Genomic DNA, 24,399 nt, shown 5'->3' with positions numbered 1-24,399 from the left:
GATGGTACGCATTTCTCCTCCTTACACGAGGCATCACAACAACGTTTCACCAGGCAACGCCGGACAACTGTTGTTTGTGTATGAGAAATCGGTTGGAAACGTTCCTCATGTCTGCACGTTGTAGGTGTCGCCACCGGCGCCAACCTTGTGTGAATGCTCTGAAAAGCTGATCATTTGCATATCACAGAATCTTCTTCTTGTCGGTTAAATTTCGCGTCTCTAGCACATCATCTTCGTGATGCAGCAATTTTAATGGCCAGTAGTGTATATACAGAGCGGTCTAAAAAAATGTATGCACTGTTAAAAAAAGTCCATAACTGACAAACTAATTGACGGAGTTGTCTCATATTTGGTAGTGTAATAGTTTGTAGTTCAGGCAATCGCCACACAAGCGTAGTATTGCGTTTGTCAGATAACAGTCACCAGATAGTCAGTGTTTTGTTCTTAGTTGCACCTAGTTACTGGAGTAAACACGGCTGACGCAAGGCTTACACTCGATGAAAGGAAGTCAGTTTTGAAGTGGTATTTTAAGTACGAAAACATTAATGAGGTTCAACGGCAGTGGCGAAATGAGCATCAAACAGAGCCACCGACACGTTTAACGGTTCGTCGCATTCGAGACAAATTTGAAGCCGAAGGCTGTGTTAAAGATGTACACAAACAACGATCTGGACGACCTGTAACAGTAACAAGTCTAGCTAACTCCCGTCATGTGTTACAACAATTCACTCGCTCACCACAGAAGTCTGTGAGACAGTGTGCCCGTGAAACTGGAGTGAGTCGCTCAAGTGTTCGGCGAATTTTGAGGACAGTAAAGTGGAAGTGCAACATCCCACGGCTGCTACACGAACGAGGACGACCCAGATCGTAGAATGGAGTACTGCGAGTGGTTTACTAACATGGTGCGCAACGATGAAGAGTTTGCAGAGATGTTTGTTTGGTCTGCTGAGGCACAGTTCAAACTCAGTGGTACAGTAAATCGCCACAACAGCATCTACTGCGCCGCCGATAATTCGACCGTCCATGCACACATAGCCGTGAATTTGCCAGGAGTAAATGTGTTGTGCGGGTTGTCTTACCGGTGCTTGATTGGGCCATTCTTCTTTGACGGCACAGTTACCGGTGAGGTGTACCTTCAGAAGCTTCAGACATCCATTTTACCTGCCATCCGAGACTTGTATGGAGACGGAAGAGCTTACTTTCAACAAGATGGTGCCCCAACCCACTACCAAAATCGTGTTGGGGCGTATCTCGACGAAAATCTACCAGGAAGATGGATAGGCCGTAGAGGTGCTGTGGAGTATCCACCACGTTCCCCAGACCTAACTCCTCTGGACTATTACCTGTGGGGAACACTAAAGGACGTCGTTTATCGACAAAAGCCACGCACATGGGATGAACTTCGAGAATCCATCGTACATTCGTGTGCGAATATCCAACTGAACACGTTACAGTCAGTAGTTCGTGCTGCAGTTCGGCGGCATCATTTGCGTGTGGATGTTACTGGTGACTATTCCGAACACCTACAGTGATATCTTTAAGATGGACTTTAAGCTACACTTTCACCAAAAATGAGACAACTCCCTCAATTAGTTTGCAAGACTTGACTTCCTCCAAAAGCAGTTCTCGTAACAAATTTTGTTGAATGATTTTATCATATCGACGTGATACCTAGGGCTTCATCCAAGCATATTTTGATGAATGATTTTATCATCTCGACGTAATACCTAGGGCTTCATCCAAGTATGTTTCCTTTTTCTCAGCCGCTTTTCTTCCAAATACACACACACGATGCAATTGTGCTACTAGTGATTGCGCCGGCCGAAGTGGCCGTGCGGTTAAAGGCGCTGCAGTCTGGAACCGCAAGACCGCAACGGTCGCAGGTTTGAATCCTGCCTCGGGCACAGATGTTTGTGATGTCCTTAGGTTAGTTAGGTTTAACTAGTTCTAAGTTCTAGGGGACTAATGACTCAGCAGTTGAGTCCCATAGTGCTCAGAGCCATTTGAACCATACTAGCGATTGCGGAGCGTAATAACAAGTTGTCGTCCACCATCTTGGAAATACAATGACAGTGTTAATTAAATGAAACCCTCAGCTGCCGACAGGTGTTGTTGACATATCTTGATGGGGACTGCTGAAAATGTATGCCCGACAGGGACTCGAACATGGGATCTCCTGCTTACATTGATGACCTGCGAACCTCGCAGGAGTGCTTCTGTAAAGTTTGGAAAGTAGGAGACGAGATACTGGCAGAAGTAAAGCTGCGAGGTCGGGTAGCTCAGTTGGTAGAGCACTTGCCCGCGGAAGGCACAGGTCCCGAGTTCGAGTCTCGGTCCGGCACACAGTATTAATCTGCCAGGAAGTTTCATATCAGCGCTCACTCCGCTGCAGAGTGAAAAGCTCATTCTAAAATTCGACGAATATTTGTTCATGTTTTGCTCCACGTACACGTTCGACTACCGGCTGCTGCAACAACTCCGAGGGCTTTGGAAACTGTGTAGAGAAAAAAACATACTAACAGAGACTTTCAATTATTAACGACTCGAGTGACACCAGAGGATAACGCTCTTGTAAAGTAAAAACACAAACTTTGTACCCCCTGCTCTTATTGCATATTTTATGATCAAATTTTTAAAATGAGTAAAAAACCCTAAATTAGTTTTAAGACCCCTATTTCAACAAAAAAAAAACCTAAGTGACGGTCGTTTTCCGTGTACGTCAAAACAAAAACTTAATGTGTTTTAAATTGGTCGTTAAGAGTGATTAATGTCGATCACTGTAACAGTCACAGACCCGTAACCGGCCCTCATGGAAGGGGGAACGAATTGTACATGGCAACTGGTTGTTGTTGTCGTCTTCAGTCCTGAGACTGGTTTGATGCAGCTCTCCATGCTACTCCATCCTGTGCAAGCTTCTTCATCTCCCAGTACCTACTGCAGCCTACATACTTCTGAATCTGCTTACTGTATTCATCTCTCGGTCTCCCTCTACGATTTTTACCCTCCACACTGCCCTCCAATACTAAATTGGTGATCCCTTGATGTCTCAGAACATGTCCTACCAACCGGTCCCTTCTTCTAGTCAAGTTGTGCCACAAATTTCTCTTCTCCCCAATCCTATTCAATACCTCCTCATTAGTTATGTGATCTACCCATCAAATATTCAGCATTCTTCTGTAGCACCACATTTCGAAAGCTTCTATTCTCTTCATGTCTAAACTGTTTATTATCCATGTTTCACTTCCATACACGGCTGCACTCCGTACAAATACTTTGAGAATAGACTTCCTGACACTTAAATATAGCCGCCCGTTGCGGCCGAGCGGTTCTAAGCGCTTCAGTCTGGAACCGCACTGCTGCTACGGTCGCAGGTTAGAAACCGGCCTCTGGCCAGGTTGTGTGTGATGTCCTTAGGTTAGTTAGGTTTTAGTAGTTCTAAGTCTAGGGGACTGATGACCTCAGATGTTAAGTCCCATAGTGCTTAGAGCCATTTGAACCATTTTGAACTTAAGTCTATACTCGATGCCAACAAATTTCTCTTCTTCAGAAGCTCTTTCCTTGCCATAGTCAGTCTACATTTTATATTCTCTCAATTTCGCTCATCATCATTTATTTTGCTCCCCAAATAGCAAAACTCATTTACTGCTTCAAGTGTCTCATTTCCTAATCTAATTCCCTCAGCATCACCTGATTTAATACGACTAAATTTCATTACCCTCGTTTTACTTCTTTGATGTTCATCATATATCCTCCTTTCGAGACACTGTGCATTCCGTACAGCTGCTCTTTCAGGTCCTTTGCTGTCTCTGACAGAATTACAATGTTATCGGCAAACCTCCAAGTTTTTATTTCTTCTCCATGGATTTTAATTCCTACTCCAGTTTTTTCGTTTCCTATACTGATTGCTAGACAACGGCCTTGCCGCAGTGGATACATCGGTTCCCGTGAGATCACCGAAGTTAAGCGCTGTCGGGCGGGGTCGGCACTTGGATGGGTGACCGTCCAGGCCTCCATGCGCTGTTGCCATTTTTCGGGGTGCACTCAGCCTCGTGATGCCAATTGAGGAGCTACTCGACTGAATAGTAGGGACTTCGGTCAAGAATACCATCATAACGACCGAGAGAGTGGTGCTCAGCCCACGTCTCTCCTATCCGCATCCTCTACTGAGAATGACACGGCGGTCGGATGGTCCCGGTAGGCCACTCGTGGCCTGAAGACGGAGTGCTTTTTAGTGCTTACTGATTGCTAAATACAGGGTGTTTCAAAAAGAATATACGTATTTCAAATGCATACGAATATGAAACTTAACATACATATTTACAAACCTCTCAAGTTCTGACTACAGATGTTCATTACGTCCTCCATAAGCGACACGAACAATATCACATCGATACTCAAATTCTTCCCATCTCGGGCAAGCACGTCCTTCGTCACTGATGTTATCGCAGTACACATCCGGTTCTTCAACTCTTCCAGGTTCTGTGGGAGTGACGGTACATAAATGTTGTCTGTAACGAAACCCCATAGGAAGAAGTCAGGTGTCAAATCCGGTGACTGTGGAGCTCCTTGACGACCAGATCAACAGTTCGGTAGAGTTTCATTCAGATATTCACGCACTTATCGACTCCAGTGAGCGGATACCCCGTCTTGTTGAAAAACGAAGTCACCTTCGTGGAGCCTCAGAAACAACCAGTTTTGTAACATAGCGAGATACTGTTTCTGTCAAAGAAGAGCCGGCCGCGGTGGTCTAGCGGTTCTAGGCGCTCAGTCAAGAACCGCGCGACTGCTACGGTCGCAGGTTCGAATACTGCCTAGGGCATGGATGTGTGTGATGCCCTTAGGTTCGTTAGGTTTAAGTAGTTCTAAGTTCTAGGGGACTGATGACCACAGATGTTAAGTCCCATTGTGCTCAGAGCCATTTGAACCATTTTTGTCAAAGAAGAATGAGTCGTAAACAGATGATTTGGATATCACACAGAACACATTGACTTCGGGCGAATATCGTACATGTTCAATGGCTGCATGTGGCTTCTGTAGGCCCCAAATTCGACCACTGTGTTTGTTTACCTGACCACTGACATGGAAACTTGCTTCATCACTGAATATGATGCATTGTGTGAAAGTGTTATCATTGTAAATAGCATCAAGAATCTCCTTACAAAATGCTACACGTTTTCGTTTGTCATCAGGACGCAGACCTTGTAACAGCTGTAACTCGTGCGGCTTCATAACCAACCGACGTCTCAAAACACGCCAAATTGTTGTTGTAGGCAGTTGTAACTCCCGACTGGCGTGACGAGTTGATTTTGAAGAACTACGTTGGAGAGCAGTTTCAATTCGTGCAACAGTTTCTTCAGGAACACGAGAGCGACCAGGACTCTTTCCTTTACATACACATCCTGTATCATCTGCGAATGTTCCACCCATTCGGAGGATTAATTTGGTACCTCAACCTGAAACATCTTTGCACTGTAATCACGAAATTGCACTTCGCAAACTCGAGAATACAAAATAATTTCTGCTACGGAGTAGCCATTTTAAACAAATGACGGTTACCAAGCAAAACAGAAGACAACTGACATCTAGCGGCCATTAATATAAACTAGACTACGTATTCGTTTCTCCAATAGCCGAGCCGAGGCGCAGCGATCGATAGTCTGGACAAAATAATACTTTGTAATACGTATACTCTTTTTGAAACTCCCTGTATATAGATTGAATAACATCGGGGATAGGCTACAGTCCTGTCTCACTCCCTTCCCAACCACTGCTTCCCTTTCATGCCCCTCGACTCTTATAATTTCCATCTGGTTTCTGTACAGATTGTAAAGAGCCTTTCTCTCCCTGTAACGTCTAAAAACGGTAAAAAAAAATTATTGTATGCTACTTCCTTCTCTTTAGCTTACAAGGGGACCCTCCACACTGTAAATCGCGGATTTTGATGCGCTTCAAATACGTTGTAGAGGCACTTACCCTGAGCACCTGGCTGTTTTTTTAGCGACGGGCCTTGGTTTTTGAGAGAATGGATTTTGAAATTCATTGTGTACTTTCTATAGCCGTAACATTCCATACATCCAGGGCAGATAAGCGTAGTGCAGCGGTGGAGGTACTGTGTTCGAATCCTGCTCGGGTACATTTTTTTCTTTCAAAATCGACTAGATCTTTCAATTTTGTTTCAAAGAATAACAAAAAACAGTGCAAGGTTTGCGAAATTATAAAGATATATTCAGTTATTAATTTTTTCAAACATTCATTCCGTTTTTGGTTCGCAGATGAAGTTCCAAATGTTCGTCCAACGGTCGCTTCTTGCATTACCTGAAATCGATCTCCGCCCATTATCGTCCCCTCTCCCGTGAATACCGCTAGCCGTAACGGGAACCCCAGATGCTAGTTGCGGCCAATCAGGATACGCATCTAACTACGGCGTCAGTTGATCGCAAAGCGTCTCTAGTGCCGTGTGTTGGAAAAATTCTGTGAAATGGAAGAATTGAGTGTTTCTGCAGTAGTGCAGCCAGAAGAAGAATTGAGTGATTTAAAGTATGGAAGGTCCCCTTGTTAGCCTCAGGCAGTGGCGTGGGCTGTTACGTAAAGTACTCCACAGTACTTGCGGCTGGCTCCCACGCTAGTACGCTGAGCTAGGGACGTCATCACATTACTGCTGAGTGAGAGACGCCAACTTCCTGCTACAAACCCGTCTGGTGGGGCGTGCTAGGGGCTCGGCGAGGTAGCGGCCGCAACAGCGGGTTTGTCTCTCGCCTGCCAGCTTCCTAACCCTCTCCACGTGTCCGCCAATCCTTCCTAATGAGTTCGAAATGCTCTTTCCGTGCCATGTGCGGTTCACTCCGCGGCCATTGCTTGTTTTCATGAGCATTGTATCCTTCAGCGGTAGTTTTTGGGAATAAAAGCAATCTTTTCGACGAAACCTGGCATTTATCATGTTACGTGTAGGAAAAACACCCCAGGTGCGCACCTCACCTGCTACCATCTTGACGTGCACAGGGTCTTATTGGACTTCTTCCTGTGTATTTTTCTCCATGTGATGGCGGATTCTACATCTAAATCTTCATGGATACTCTGCAAATCACATTTAGTGCCTGGCAGAGGGTTCATCGAACTACCTTTACAATTCTCCATTATTCCAATCTCGTATAGCGCGTGGAAAGAATGAACGCCTGTATCTTTCCGTACGAGCTCTGATTTTCCCTTTTTTTTTATCTTGGTGATCGTTCCTCCCTATGTAGGTCAGTGTCAACAAAATATTTTCGCATTCGGAGGAGAAAGTTGGTGATTGGAATTTCGTGAGCAGATTCCGTCGCAACAAAAAACGCCTTTCTTTTAACGATTTCCAGCCCAAATCCTGTATCATTTCTGTGACACTCTCTCCCATATTTCGCGATAATACAAAACGTGCTGCCTTTCTTTGAACTTCTTCGACGTACTCCGTCAGTCCTATCTGGTAAGGATCCCACACCGCGCAGCAGTATTCTAAAAGAGGACGGACAAGCGTAGTCTAGGCAGTCTCCTTAGTAGGTCTGTTACATTTTCTAAGTGTCCTGCCAATAAAACGCAGTCTTTGGTTAGCCTTCCCACAACATTTTCCGTGTGTTCCTTCCAATTTGTTCGTAATTGTAATGCCTAGGTATTTAGTTGAATTCACAGCTTTTAGATTAGACTGATTTATCGTGTAGCCGAAGTTTAACGAGTTCCTCTTAGCACTCATGTGGATGACCTCACACTTTTCGTTATTCAGGGTCAACTGCCACTCTTCGCACCATTTAGATATTTTTTCTAAATATTTTTGCAGTTTGTTTTGATCTTCTGATTTTATTAGTCAATAAACGACAGCTAATCTAATCTAATCTAGCGTCATCTGCAAACAACCGAAGACGGCTGCTCAGATTGTCTCCCAAATCGTTTATATAGATAAGGAGCAGCAAAGGGCCTATAACAGTACCTTGGAGAACGCCTGAAATGACTTCTGTTGTACTCGATGACTTTCCGTCAATTACGATGAACTGTGATCTCTCAGACAGACAAATCTAGTCGCATAACTGAGACGATATTCCGTAAGCACGCAATTTCACTACGATCCGCTTGTGTGGTACAGTGTCAAAAGCCTTCCGGAAATCCAGAAATGCGGAATCGATCTGAAATCGCTTACCAATAGCACTCAACACTTTAGGTGAATAAAGAGATAGTTGTATTTCACAGGAACGATGTTTTTTAAACCTATGCTGACTGTGTGTCAATATACCGTTTTCTTCGACGTAATTCATAATGTTCGTGCACAATATATGTAATCCTACTGCATATCGGCTTTAACGATATGGGCCTGTAATTTAGTGGATTACTCCTACTACCTTACTTGAATATTGGTGTGACCTGTGCAACTTTCCAGTCTTTGGGTACGGATCTTTCGTCGAGCGAACGGTTGTGTATGATTGTTAAATATGGAGCTAATGGGTCAGCATACTCCGAAAGGAATCTAATTGGTATACAGTCTGGACCAGAAGACTTCCTTTTATTAACTGATTTAAGTTGCTTCACTACTCCGAGGATATTTACTTCTACGTTACTCATGTTGGCAGCTGTTCTCGATTCGAATTCTGGAATATTTATTTCATCTTCTTTTGTGAAGGCATTTCGGAAGGATGTGTTTAGTAACTCTGCGTTAGCAGCACTTTCTTCGATAGTATCTCCATTGCTATCGTGCAGAGAAGGCATTGATTGTTTCTTGCCGCCAACATACTTCACGTACGACCAGAATCTCTTTGGATTTTCTGCCAAGTTTTGAGACAAAGTTTTATTGTGGAACTGTTATAGGCATCTCGCATTCACGTCCGCGCTAAATTTCGTGCTTCCGTAAAAGATCGCCAATCTTGGGGATTTTGTGTCTGTTTAAATTTGGGATGTTTGTTTCGTTGTTTCTGCAACGGTGTTCTAATCCGTTTTGTGTACCGAGGAGGATCAGCTCCGTCGTTTGTTAATTTATTTGATATAAATCTCTCAATAGCTGCAGATACTATTTCTTTAAATTTAAGCCACATCTGGTCTACACTTACATTATTAATTTTTCGCTATTCAGATCTTGGGGTGGATAGACAGATAAGACAGGTGAAGGAACGAGACTTTTTGTTCTGGTTATGTAGGTGTTTCCTTCTTCAGCAAACTGCACTTCTGCTTCGATGAATGAACGCTTTCAGCTTTCCTGCCTTGGAAATAATTGTTGAAAGATTCCTAGCACTTCTGCTGTTGTCCTTCATGGTAACTAAAAGTGACCCAGCTTTCTCTACAGGCAAACTGTGGCACTCGTCTGCGGTTGCTTAACAGATATTTATTCGAGTTGGCAAAATAATCCAAATAAAGCAACAATTTACACAATTTTGTCAATGGTATTCTCGTTCACATAATCGTTCACTTCGAATTTCAAAAAAATGGTTCAAATGGCTCTGAGCACTATGGGACTCAACTGCTGTGGTCATAAGGCCCCTAGAATTTAGAACTACTTAAACCTAACTATCCTAAGGACAGCACGCAACACCCAGCCATCACGAGGCAGAGAAAATCCCTGACCCCGCCGGGAATCGAACCCGGGAACCCGGGCGTGGGAAGCGAGAACGCTACCGCACGACCACGAGATGCGGGCTTCGAATTTCAATATACCTTCAATAAACGTCTTCCCATTTAACTTTTTCCATTCTTCTCCACATCCACATGGCTGGTGCCTCCAAGCCTCTTCCATCTTCCTTCGTCAATCTCCCAGTCTCCGCACCATACAGTGCAACGCTCCAGATGTAACATTTGGCAAGTCTTTTACTCAGACCTTTGTTTAGCGGTCCGCAAAGTAATTTGTGTTTCCTCTTGAATCCTTCTTTTGCCATTGCAATTATTTTTCTAATTTCTGTTGAGCAATACATATCATCCATTATTACACTTCGTAAGTAATTGAAGTTATTCACTTGCTCTATTTCCTCTCCCCCTATTTCCATACGGCATTTTCTCCCCTTTCCTCCAGTTACCACGCTTTTCGTTTTCTTCTTGTTAATCTTCATTCCATATTCTTCTAATTTTGTGTTTAGATCATCTAACATTTGTTCCATCTCTCTTGCACTCTCTGCCATCACAACAATGTCGTTTGCAAATCTTATACACTCCACTCTCCGACAACCTATACAAACTCCACTCCTTCTATCGAAGCTTTCATTAATAATTACCTCCAGATAGATATTGAACAGTGTTGGTGATAAATAATATTAAGAAGAGTTGGAGAAGAAAGAAACATGCCAAAAGTCACCATATAAAGATAACGGAACTGGATTGGACATTGTTTGAAGAGGGACTGTTTATTGAAGGAATGAATAGTAGAAATGGTGGAGGGAAAAAGGGGAAAATTAAAAATAAGATATCGAATGCTGGGCAGTATCAAAGGAGACAAATATTCAAAAATGAAAATACTGGCTATGGACAGACAAAAGTGGAAGAGGCCTAACTAACCCACGACAAGACCTGCCGTAAAGCAGAATACCATACTACTACTTCAATAAACGTACATTTCTGGTAATTTTCGGAACCTATGAACGTAGTGCATAACATATTTCATAGTAAATCGGCGTTTGTGATGTAAGCTGAGTTCACTCATGCAACTGAAGTGACGCTACGGACAGTGGCATGCTGTACTGGAACCGCAGTTGCACATGTAAACGCCAAATTTTCACTCAAGCTATGTAATTGTTGTCACTCAGTTCAACTCATTCTCCGATTTCGTATGCATAAAACTGAGGAACCTCTCACAAGCAGAGAACATTCTTCGTTTTTTGAAGTGAGCTCTGCAGCACACTTAAGAGTTGAGGAAATTCTGTTGAGGAGTTTTACCGACTTCTTGGTAGTAATGGCAGAATTTATGCTGCTTCGAAGGCAAAAAAGGTATATGTAGCCCAAAGAAATGTAGAAGAGAGAAAATGGAGAAATTTATACGCGTTTAACAATAAAAACATTACTTGCCTGGCGAAATCTGGAAAGAAGAGGGGACGACCTTTCAAACGAGGTGAAAATAAAACGCTTCTGTTGCTGTTTTGCAGACCCAAGTTTTCAGACTGATGTACGAGAAACCGTAGGTATACAGCAGACAACTGTGTCACTGACGTTTTCCAGATGTTCGTCCTCATGTCTTCTCACAGCATAAATCTTATATTTTGCTGCGTTGGAAATAAGTAGGCGGATCAGAAAAATTAACAGTCGGTTTATTACAAAGCTAGCGATCTGTTTCTCGTAACGAACCGCACGGGCGACGGCTTACGTCCTTGACACACGAGCAGACCATTCTGCGTCGTATTTAACCGAAATTATCTTCGAGTTAGAAAACTCTGGCAGATTTCCTGTCCGGAATAAATAAAAATGTCATGCAATCTTAAGATTTCGTTCGCACAATGTGTACACCTAACTTAAGTTCAAAATGGCTCTGAGCACTATGGGACTTAACATCTGAGGTCATCAGTCCCCTATAACTTAGAACTACTTAAACCTAAGTAACCTAAAGACATCACACACATCCATGCCCGAGGCAGGATTCGAACCTGCGACTGTAGCAGTCGCGCGGTTCCGGACTGAAGCGCCTAGAACCGCTCGGCCACTGAGGCCGGCACCTAACTTAAGTACAAGAATGTTTCCCGCTTGTCGAAAATTCGGTTACATCTCAAGAAAATAAATAAATTTTCGTGAACTGTCCGTAATTGTCTTAATAGTAACACACATAAAAGTAAAACGTAAATGTAGTGTAACTCTTCCAGAACACACTGATGCCAGTTCCATATTTGTACACTGAATAGTTTGCCTGTTTGAGCGAGTTGACTGAAATGAAATGAAACACTGCGCGTGCGGTGTGTGCCGGACACGGTAGAGCGGACACACCGAGGACATTCTCGAGAAGGTGGGGAGGCAGAGAGAAGGCATTCCCTCGTCAGAGAATATGCTTCGAATTTTTTTATTCATGCGAAATAGAGAACTCTCTCAGAGAATGTTCTTCCGCTGTGACAATCTTCTCCAGAGAATGTTCTCTTTTTTATACATACGACCCATTTGTAATAGCTTTTCCAGTAGGAAATTGACAACTGGAGACGTTTTGCCATATACTATCCAAAATGTCATGAAGTCTTTGAGATATTTGATCTATATATGATCTATATATTTATAGCACTCGTTTCTGTCTTTCCACAAACAAGGTTGCTCCTCGTACATTTCATGAAAATGTACACTTGTTGTTAACGACCACTATTTAGACAGTTTCTGGCATCGCAAAACGCACACACACACACACAACAAGATTACAAACACGAGAACCAAAATACAGCGGTGGTACTTCGAAATTCAGTCAAACGGTGGCAGTTGAATGACGCTCTTCGGTGGTGGGGTAAGGAAAGTGGCGTCAGAAATTACAAGCGAGTTGAACTCAGGCCATGTTTCAGGGATTAAAGTAGGAAATGATACACTTAAACTAGTAGAACAATTTTCCTATTTGTGCAGCAAAGTAACTGTTTACAGCTCAAATAGAGAGGATACAAAATGTAGACTAGCAATGGCAAGAAAATCGTTTCTGAAGAATAGAAATTTGTTAACATCGAATATAGACATAGCAGTTAGGAAAACTTTATCAAAAATAATACATGTAGTGTAGCCAGGTCTGGAAGTGAAGCATGGGTGATGAAAAGTTTAGCGAGAAGACAACATAAGCCTTCTTTGTGTGGCCATCCTCCGCAGCAAACACATACATATTTGTTTTCTAAATAAAACTGCCTTTTCTTGCTGAAACTACACTCCTGGAAATAGAAAAAACAACACATTGACACCGGTGTGTCAGACCCACCATACTTGCTCCGGACACTGCGAGAGGATTGTACAAGCAATGATCACACGCACGGCACAGCGGACACACCAGGAACCGCGGTGTTGGCCGTCGAATGGCGCTAGCTGCGCAGCATTTGTGCACCGCCGCCATCAGTGTCAGCCAGTTTGCCGTGGCATACGGAGCTCCATCGCAGTCTTTAACACTGGTAGCATGCCGCGACAGCGTGGACGTGAACCGTATGTGCAGTTGACGGACTTTGAGCGAGGGCGTATAGTGGGCACGCGGGAGGCCGGGTGGACGTACCGCCGAATTGCTCAACACGTGGGGCGTGAGGTCTCCACAGTACATCGATGTTGTCGCCAGTGGTCGGCGGAAGGTGCACGTGCCCGTCGACCTGGGACCGGACCGCAGCGACGCACGGATGCACGCCAAGACCGTAGGATCCTACGCAGTGCCGTAGGGGACCGCACCGCCACTTCCCAGCAAATTAGGGACACTGTTGCTCCTGGGGTATCGGCGAGGACCATTCGCAACCGTCTCCATGAAGCTGGGCTACGGTCCCGCACACCGTTAGGCCGTCTTCCGCTCACGCCCCAACATCGTGCAGCACGCCTCCAGTGGTGTCGCGACAGGCGTGAATGGAGGGACGAATGGAGACGTGTCGTCTTCAGCGATGAGAGTCGCTTCTGCCTTGGTGCCAATGATGGTCGTATGCGTGTTTGGCGCCGTGCAGGTGAGCGCCACAATCAGGACTGCATACGACCGAGGCACACAGGGCCAACACCCGGCATCATGGTTTGGGGAGTGATCTCCTACACTGGCCGTACACCACTGGTGATCGTCGAGGGGACACTGAATAGTGCACGGTACATCCAAACCGTCATCGAAACCATCGTTCCGGCAAGGGAACTTGCTGTTCCAACAGGACAATGCACGTCCGCATGTATCCCGTGCCACCCAACGTGCTCTAGAAGGTGTAAGTCAACTACCCTGGCCAGCAAGATCTCCGGATCTGTCCCCCATTGAGCATGTTTGGGACTGGATGAAGCGTCGTCTCACGCGGTCTGCACGTCCAGCACGAACGCTGGTCCAACTGAGGCGCCAGGTGGAAATGGCATGGCAAGCCGTTCCACAGGACTACATCCAGCATCTCTACGATCGTCTCCATGGGAGAATAGCAGCCTGCATTGCTGCGAAAGGTGGATATACACTGTACTAGTGCCGACATTGTGCATGCTCTGTTGCCTGTGTCTATGTGGCTGTGGTTCTGTCAGTGTGATCATGTGATGTATCTGACCCCAGGAATGTGTCAATAAAGTTTCCCCTTCCTGGGACAATGAATTCACGGTGTTCTTATTTCAATTTCCAGTAGTGTATAATTTATTTCTCCCAGACGCGGTTCACCTTTTTTTACACTAAGGCATCCACAGTGGGATAGTTTGTTGGTATGGTGTCTAGGAAATCTGCATAATTGGTTCGCTAGACAAACAACACACAAATTGTATTGATGAGTTTTATTACAAAAAGAAAATTACAAAACTCAACTTTTGCAATTGTACAGATGGGTCGCAAGCAAAGGTGACATACGAAATGAGCAGTCTTCTTCAGTACAGACAATTCCTAGTCTGTGATACATAGAGAGTTCAAGCGAAATGACGAGGCTGCTAAGCTTGAAGCTGCTATTGAACTGGGGGTCACCATTCGCTCGCGGCGCCCATGTCCTCTTCACGCAGGGGCCGCTGCCGTCGCATTGTCGTCCTGGAGGGGACATCCGGTCAGCGTGCGATTGGCTGACTTCTTCTCACAGCCATCTCTTCTCTATCGTTCCCGATTGGCGTGCCGGCGATTGTCTTTACACCGTACCAGTTGGCGTGTGCGTTTCCTTGTCTGCAGGTCGCACTACCACTTCATTTCCGAAAAATAAGAACAGTTTTAAATTCCGAACTTTTTCTTTCAAACTGTCATTTTTGTGGTGCGCTGTTACTCTTTTGCCACTGTTGTTGTTGTTGTTGTCGTCTTCTGTTCTGAGACTGGTTTGATGCAGCTCTCCACGCTACTCTATCCTGCTTTATCTCCCAGTACCTACTGCAGCCTACATCCTTCTGAATCTGTTTAGTGTATCCATCTCTTGGTCTCCCTCTACGATTTTTACCCCCCACACTGCCCTCCAATACTAAATTGATGATCCCTTGATGCCTCAGAATATGCCCTACCAACCGATCCCTCCTTCTAGTCAAGTTGTGCCACAAATTTCTCTTCTCTCCAATTCTATTCAATACCTCCTCAGTACTTATGTGATCTACCGATCTAATCTTCAGCATTCTTCTGTAACACCACATTTCGAAAGCTTCTATTCTCTTCTTGTCCAAACTATTTATCGTCCACGTTTCACTTGCCACACTCCATACAAATACTTTCAGAAACGACTTCCTGACACTTAAATATATACTCGATGTTAACAAATTTCTCTTCTTCACAAACGATTTCCTTGCCAGTGATAGCCTACATTTTATATCCTTTCTACTTCGACCATCATCTGTTATTTTGCTCCCCAAATAGCAAAACTCATTTACTACTTTGAGCGTCTCATTTCCTAATTTAATTCCGTCAGCATCACCCGATTTAATTCGACTACATTCCACTATCTTCGTTTTGCTTTTGTTGATCTTCATCTTATATCACCCTTTCAACACACTGTCCATTCCGTTCAGCTGCTCTTCCAGGTCCTTTGCTGTCTCTGACAGAATTACAATGTCATCGGCGAAGCTCAAAGTTTTTATTTCTTCTCCATCGATTTTAATTCCTACACCGAATTTTTCTTTTGTTTCCTTTACTGCTTGCTCAATATACAGATTGAATAACATCGGGGATAGGCGACAACCCTGTCTCACTCCCTTCCCAACCACTGCTTCCCTTTCATGCCCCTCGACTCTTATAACTGCCATCTGGTTTGTGTACAAATTGTAAATAGCTTTCGCTCCCTGGATTTTACCCCTGCCACCTTCAGAATTTGGAAGAGAGTATTCCAGTCAACATTGTCAAAAGCATTCTCTAAGCCTAAAAATCTTGAAACATAGGTTTGCCTTTTCTTAATATATTTTCTAAGATAAATCGTTGGGTCAGTATTGCCTCACGTGTTCCAACATTTCTGCGGAATCCAAACTGATCTTCCCCGAGGTCGGCCTCTACCAGTTATTCCATTAGTCTGTAAAGAATCTTTTGCCACTAGCTACAGATATTTGTTCGAAAACTGTGCTTTTAAAGACGTAAATATTGTGAGTGCATTACGTGTTTCCTCGAGTCTGGTTTGTTTCACATTATTTACGTCTTCGAAAGCACAGTTATAGAGCAAAATATCCATAGCTACTGGCAAAAGAGAAATAGTGAACCACAAAAATAAGGGTAAAAGGTGAACAACGTGAAATAAAAAGTACAGAAATTAAAAATTGTTGTTGTTTAGGAAATGAAGTGGTATTGCGACCTCCAGACCAGATGAGAGTAAACGCAGATGCCAACAAACTTCCCACTGGAGATCTTTTAGAGTGAAAAAAAGGTGAAACGCGTCTGGGAGAAATAAATTACAATTTCAGCAAGAAAAGGCGGTTTCAATTTGTGGCACAACCTGACTAGAAGAAGGGACTGGTTGACAGGATGCGTACTGAGACATCAGTTGATCACGAAATTAGTGCTGGAGCGAAGTATAGACAGAAAAATTCATAGAGGGAGAGCAAGAGATGAATACAGTTGAGCAGATTCAGAAGGATGTAGGCTGCATTAGTTATTTGAAAATGAAGACTCTTGTGAAGGATGGAGTAACATGGTCACCTCAATGAAACCAGTCTTTGAACTGAAGAGCACAACAACGCCATTGAACCCAAACTGAACTGGGAAACACCTGTCAAACAAGTTTTCAAAGAAATCCTTAAAAAGAGTGGCCTACTGAGAGGTTAGGTTAGTACTAATCATCTCTGTATGATATATTTAAGGCACTTTCAGTCACATTTCTCATATGGTGTCCTGATATGGAGACATTCTCCACATATCAATAAAATGATCCTGTAGAACACTCTCTCCCTCTCTATTTACAAGCTTAACATATTAACAGTTTTGAATCTATATATCAACGTTTATGCTTTCTTTATCAGGAAATACACTAAAAATATGTACCCAAGGCAGCAATTGATAAACACAATACCAGAAATAAGGCAACCTTTGACGTCCCAAAGCGCAGCCAGCAAGTTCAGGGAAGACCCACACGGTGAATGCCCTCAAAACTTTTAATTATTGATCTTAAACTGTGTGACTGGCTTATCGATACTGATGTTACAGTTTGAGAGTTCTATAATACAGACAATGGTGATATTAATATTTAAGATTCTATCTCTACCCTTTGGTTTAAATATACTACTCTTATTAACACATGATGAAGCCTGTTTCATGTAAAACGATTAACGGTGAATAAATAAAACTTGTGTAATTAGAAAATGTGACTAAAAATAGCTATTTAAGAAGAGGCTGAAATGCAAGATCCTAATAAATTTCCAAATTTGTGGTCTTTAAGCATTCATATAGCATATTATTCTCTGTCACTGAAATATATCTTTATAACATTCTGTCTTTGTACCATGGTTAAAATATGTGATACTTCTGTATAAAATAGACATATTGGACACAGTGACTGCATAAATGCAATTCTTACAGTTCGTTTTACTCTCACCATAGGTCCAGATGTACCTAAGTGTAGAAGCAGAACTGGATGAGGAGTGAGAATCAAGAAGTAATTTTAGAATTTATGTGTCTCCATGAAGTTAAACAGTGTTGTGGCTCAGTTGTGGTGAATGAAATGCGATGGATAACTAATATGTGTCTTCTCACATTAGCATACAATTTTATACTGTAACGGGTATACTGATGACACTTGATGGGAAATGAGGAAAAATATACTGCCATTTTGGTCATCGGTCCTGAGACTGGTTTGCTGCAGCTCTTCATGCTAGTCTAATCCTCGCAAGCCTCTTCGTCTCTGAATGACTACCACACCCTACACCCATTTCAACCGACTTACTGCTCTAAAGCCTAAATTTCATTCTACAATTTCTACCTCCCACACTTGATCCATTATCAAACTGACTATTGCAAGATTCCTCAGGATAAGCCCGATCAACTGATCCCTTCTTTTAGTGAAATTGTACCTTAAATTTTTTCCTCTTGTTTTATTCAGTTCCTCCTCATCTGTTATTCGATCTAGTCATCTCGTCTTCAGCATTCTTCTATAGCGTCAGATTTAAAACATTTCATTCCCTTCATGCCTGACTTGCCTGTTGTGCAGGTTTCACTTCATTGGAAGGCTGCCTACGAGACAAACATCTTCAAAAAGACATTTTATTACTTACATTTAAATTAGGTGTTAACAAATTCCACTTTTCAAGAAACACTTTTCCTGAGTTGCCAGTCTGTGTTTCCTGTGTTATCACTTTGGCCATCATCAGTTAATTTGCTGCCCAAATATCAAAACGCAGCTTCTACTTTTCGCGTCTCATTTCCTGATTCGCTCTGCATGACATTGTTTAATTCACGTCCGTTTCCTTATCCTTCTTTTACTTTTAATGGTGGTCATTTTATGACCTATTTTCAAGACACTATCCATTCCATTCAGCCATTCTTCCAGTCCTGAGCCGTCTCTGACCGAATCACCATGTCATCACAAACCACAAAAGGTTGGTTTATTCTCGCTGAACTGTAATTCCCTTAGCAGGTCGCTCATTGGTTTCCTTCACAGCTTGCTCAATGTACAGATCGAATAATATCAACAGTTGTCTACTGTCCCACCTCATTTCCTTCTCAACTATGGCTTCTCTTTCATGTCCTTTAGCTCTTATAACTTCAGTCTTTCTTTTTGCACAAGTTGCAAATAAACTTATTCTCCCTCTATTTTATCCCTGCTAGCTTAAAAATTTCATATAGTTTCCGCAGCTGTATATTTGTCGGCAAGAACCGCAAGGCAAATTAGGACCAAAAATTAAAAAAAATGGACTGTTTAGTTGGAAAAATCTTGTAACCGACGTATCAAAATCTGGAAAAATGGGAAAGAATAATATTCAACATTTCCTTCGGAACCTATTCCTGCCAGCTGCAGAAACTAATCCATTGCTTTTGTTGGATTGATGGTCTGGACATAACAACGCCTCTGGTTTTGTGGAGGACGAGGAAAAATCTGTACATATAATGTGGATTCCGCCTGGAACTACTAGCACGGTTCGATTTCTCGATAAAGAATTTTTTCGACAGTGGAAATCATTTTTCAGTAAATTATCAGAAAAACATAATTTCCGATACCTCTCTCACATTTCAGGTTTATCAGCGGAACAGTATTCTTAAGTTCCAGTCATTCGTGCATTACCAGTTATCTTCGCCAAGCAATGCGAATTTGATCAAGTATGCCTGGCATGCAGCGCAATATGCAGAACAACAGCCGGGACCATTTCTGACTCCGTCCCAGTTACGTCTAAATAAAACTAGTGGTTTCTGCGAAGCACCTGCTGCATCAGTTTTTCTTTTGTCCGGTGTGGCTGGTGGAAGAAAAATATTTGTTTTTGTAATTCAATAGACACTTCGCATTTTTGTTGTTGTTGTTGTGGTCTTCAGTCCTGAGACTGCTTTGATGCAGCTCTCCATGCTACTCTATCCTGTGTAAGCTTCTTCATCTCCCAGTACCTACTGCAACTTACATCCTCCTGAATCTGCTTAATGTATTCATCTCTTGGTCTTCCTCTACGATTTTTAACCTCCGCGCTGCCCTCCAATACTAAATTGGTGATCCCTCGATGTCTCAGACCATGTCCTACCAACCGATCCCTTCTTCTGGTCAAGTTGTGCCACAAACTCCTCTTCTCCCCAATTCTATTCAATACCTCCTCATTAGTTATGTGATCTACCCATCTAATCTTCAGCATTCTTCTGTAGCACCACATTTCGAAAGCTTCTATTCTCTTCCTGTCTAAACTATTTATGGTCCACGTTTCACTTCGATACATGGCTACACTCCATACAAATACTTTCAGAAACGACTTCCTGACATTTAAATCTGTAGTCTATTTTAACAAATTTTTCTTCTTCAGAAACGCTTTCCTTGCCATTGCCAGTATACATTTTATGCCCTCTCTACTTCGACCATCATCAGTTATTTTGCTCCGCAAATAGCAACACTCCATTACTACTATAAGTGTCTCATTTCATAATCTAATTCCCTCAGCATCACAAGACTACATTCCATTATCCTCGTTTTGCTTTTGTTAATGTTCATCTTATGCCCTCCTTTCAAGACACTTTCCATTCCGTTCAACTGCTCTTCCAAGTCCTTTGCTGTCTCTGACAGAATTACAATGTCATCGGCGAACCTCAAAGTTTTTATTTCTTCTCCATGGATTTTAATACCTACGCCGAACTTTTCTTTTGTTTCCTGTATTGCTTGCTCAATATACAGATTGAATAACATCGGGGATAGGCTACAACCCTGTGTCACTCCCTTCCCAACGACTGCTTCCCTTTTATTTACGAACATTAGTATTAATAATAAAGGGGCTGTTAAGGGCATCATATCATGACTGTGTTGAAGTATGATAAATATGAGGGACTCTCGAACAGTACTCCCTGTATGTCTGCAGGATTGAGCCACTAACTTAAAGCGTTGGTGAAAAGTGTCGGAAGTTGGGAATTGTGGAATGTAGTCTGCAGCTGGCCGTAGTTCGCCGGGCCACCGGAAACGCGGGACAATACGGCGCTTTTGGGGGTAGCCCGACATCTCGAGCCACCTGTGCTGGGCAACACGTGGCGAAGACGAGAATTTCGTTTGCCTAGGGGCATTATGACCTACTCGATCATTGGGTAGATCTCAGAAAAGCCGTTGGAGGGATTTCGGCGATGATAGAGCGTTCGACATTGGCCGAAACGGGGTATTCTTCTGCCGCGTTTTCGTACGCGTGTGACACGGGAGAACTGTGGAGAGAGAGGACTTCGCCTTCAGCCGTCGAGCGGTACGGACTTGGAGGCGGCGTCTTGGCCATCGTCTTCGAAGACGACAAGAAGATGCCCTGCGATAGATGGCTCTGACCCATCCTTAAGATTTACGATTCACACTTTGTCATCTGGGTCTCTCTTGTATCAATTCAAGAATACTGATGATACACGTCATGAGTAAATTTTCTCAGTAGGGCAGTTACCTTGCAAAATCAGTAAGTGGGTTGAAATAACCAGCAGAGACACTATGGTCACTGAAACTGAAGCTAATACACAGATCCAAAATACTGAATTTGGTCTTCTGAAACTCTTTCATTATGAAACTGTGGTGCACTGTAGCAACTAGATTTCTTCAGGAGGTTGAGCAGATACAACAATACACAAACAATGCTGATGATGATGGCCCTTCTAAGCGCTTCAGTCTGGAACCGCGCGACTGCTGCGGCCGCAGGTTCGAATCCTGCCTCGGGCATGGATGTGTGTGATGTCCTTAGGTTAGTTAGGTTTAAGTAGTTCTAAGTTCTAGGGGACTGATGACCTCATATGTTAAGTCCCATAGTGCTCAGAGCCATTCGAACCATTATTTGATGATGGCCCTTCAGAGTTTTTTGTCTGCCAAATGGTGATGCTTAGGGCGCACTTTTCTTCAGTGCATAAGACTTGGCATGATTACCTTGTGGCTCATCATGAACTGCTAATTGTGTGGCACTCATATATGCATATTTGTCTCTTTCTGTTTAACATATGATGTTTAACCACATGTGAGCCATCACAATAAATGTCTCTGGATGCAGTTGTTCAGTTTAAGGCACAGAAGATTTAACAACTGCAGCTCAGTGTCCAGCAACTAACTACATTACTGCCGAACCATGAGCCCTTTAACACTCAGGTTCACGTAGCAACAGAGAGATTTAAATTCTTCCATCTTAAGAAGCACCCTGAACATTCTTTAAAATAGTGAATTGTTGAACTTAAAGGGCTAACATAACTAATAATGAGGAAGTATTGAATAGGATTGGGGAGAAGAGAAGTTTGTGGCACAACTTGACCAGAAGAAGGGATCGGTTGGTAGGACATGTTCTGAGGCATCAAGGGATCAGAAATTTAGCGTTGGAGGGCAGCGTGGAGGGTAAAAATCGTAGAGGGAGACCAAGAGATGAATACACCAAGCACAGGCTCATCCAAGGCCCCGCGAGCGCCAGGCAGTGTAGTTCAGCGCCCCGTCAGCGACCGTGTGTCGCTAGTGTCGGCATAGGAGCGAGAGAGAGAGGGAGAGAGAGAGAGAGAGAGGGAGGGAGAGCTGCGGAGCGAGTGAGACCGCGCACCACTGCTCTGTAGAGTTGGGCAACACGATTCTTTTTCTCGATTCGATTCCCACAATTCAATCTCACATTGCGAATCGATTCCTACGATTCGTTCACGATTCTTTCACGATTCATTCTAGTCTGCGATGGCACGATTCTTACGGAATACAAAAAGTTCTACATCTTACTCACAGATGGCAGGACATGTCTGAAATTGACAATGCGGTTAGAATCGAACTGTGTCATGAAAAGATACGGCAGAAATAGTTCATTTATGAGTAAACAAGCATATGATGTTACAAGTGCGATTCTCGATTTATACGTGTAATGCCTTAATTGATGAAAGGTCACGTTTGATTTGATTGCATCCATTGTTTTATTTCAGTATGCCAGGAAAGAGGAGTTGATTTGTGCGAAAGATGGTGCAAAATTACGTGGTATGCCAGTTTGGTTGTGTGGCTTGAACGTATCTAACTACAGACGTCTGTTTTATAGTAACAAAATCTAACAGTGAGGCAGACGTGGTTTGGCTCATATCATCCTATGTTTTTCTGTGGTAAGAGGCTTTCCACATCACCCTTGTAATTCATAACGCAGCTTACAGCCCTCCCACAAGGCAAATTTAGCTTAACTTTCATTTCTTCTAAATACAAAGCATAGGTATTTTGCTTTTAATTTGTTTGAGAACTTGCCGCTGTCACTACTATTTACATGAGAAGAGGACACCGCCAAGTGTCAGCTTGGTTTTCACGAGTAACATTTCGGCCCACGAACTTCGTTTGCTCGTTCCGAGCTTCCTTTGTTCACATGCATCCTCCACTTGACTGCAATCTGGCGGTCGTAATCATTCGGCACGACTCGGCATGATTCGGAAGTTGCCTTGGAAGCATAGCGTACTAAGAATCGATGAATCGTTGGAACTTGGAATCGTCATGGCTCGGAAACACACAATCGTTCTTACGATTCTTTTGAACGACGATTCGTCCGTATCACGATTCGATTCTTACGATTCTTTATTTAGAGTCGTTCAAATGAACGACTCATTCACGAATCGCCACAACTCTACTGCTCTGCGCTGGACTGTCCCGCAGTCAGACCCAACGCAAACAAAATAACAGAGGAAGCGCACCTCTGTAAAAAGGGGCCCATGAGCGGTAAAACGAGCAAACCATTTACCGTTTAGGTAACAACTAGTGTTCGTGTGGCAGAATTACTATGCGAAGTCCGCAGCTCGTGGTCGTACGGCAGCATTCTCGCTTCCCGCGCCCGGGTTCCCGGGTTCGATTCCCGACGGGGTCAGGGGTTTTCTCTGCCTCGTGATGGCTGGGTGTTGTGTGCTGTCCTTAGGTTAGTTAGGTTTAAGTAGTTCTAAGTTCTAGGGGACTGATGACCATAGACGTTCGGTCCCATAGTGCTCAGAGCCATTTGAACCATTTTTTACTACGCAAAGCTTTAGGCAACAAAATCCAAAACAAGAATCGAAGAACATCTTAGTTGTTTTCTGACCCACAGGTTCGTTCTATTAGTACTGCACATGCACACTCGTCATATATACAATAGGCGTCTTCTGAAAAATATATCAGTTCCTTAAATGAATTAGATTCACAAATATTCTATTTTAGAAATAACTTTATGAAAGGGATATAGAGTCTCATTCTTACTGTTAGCAGTTACAAGTAAATATTTTTTGTTATAGTTCGGTATACATCTCTTTGTATCTCTTTTCAGAGTTTAGAAATCGGATCCTTAGTTTGCTGTTTTGTACGTAATAATTTTAACCGACCAAGTTTGAAAACTTATTAAAAATAGATTTAAGGTTATAAAGCTCTTTAATTCTTACAGTCAACATTGTTAAAGAAGACAATTAACATTTTACACTTTTTTTCTTTTTCGACGAAACGGTTTTCTCAATGTTTGATACAATATTCCCTGAGACTAATAACCTCGAAGAATTAGTGAAATTTTTATCGCCAAGTAATGAACGGTTCTTAGTTTTAGCAAGCTTTAAAAGAAATGGTTCAAATGGGTCGGAGCACTATGCGACTCAACTGCTGAGGTCATCAGTCCTCTAGAACTTAGAACTAATTAAACCTAACTAACCTAAGGACGTCACACACATCCATGCCCGAGGCAGGATTCGAACCTGCGACCGTAGCGGTCGCTCGGCTCCAGACTGTAGCGCCCAGATCCGCACGGCCACTCCGGCCGGCTTTAAAAGAGAGAAAAAGCGCTCACAGA

The 24,399-nt window shown here is 43.1% G+C and overlaps 1 pseudogene; it reads left to right on the top strand.

Moving 5' to 3' along the window:
* The first annotated feature begins 3,908 nt into the window (after positions 1 to 3,908).
* LOC124720656 lies at positions 3,909 to 4,026 on the top strand (annotated as a pseudogene).
* Positions 4,027 to 24,399: the final 20,373 nt, after the last annotated feature.

This window comes from Schistocerca piceifrons, chromosome 11 (genome assembly GCF_021461385.2).
Source record: "Schistocerca piceifrons isolate TAMUIC-IGC-003096 chromosome 11, iqSchPice1.1, whole genome shotgun sequence".
Classification (NCBI taxonomy): Eukaryota; Metazoa; Arthropoda; class Insecta; order Orthoptera; family Acrididae; genus Schistocerca; species Schistocerca piceifrons.
This window is presented reverse-complemented; position numbering and strand designations above follow the sequence as displayed.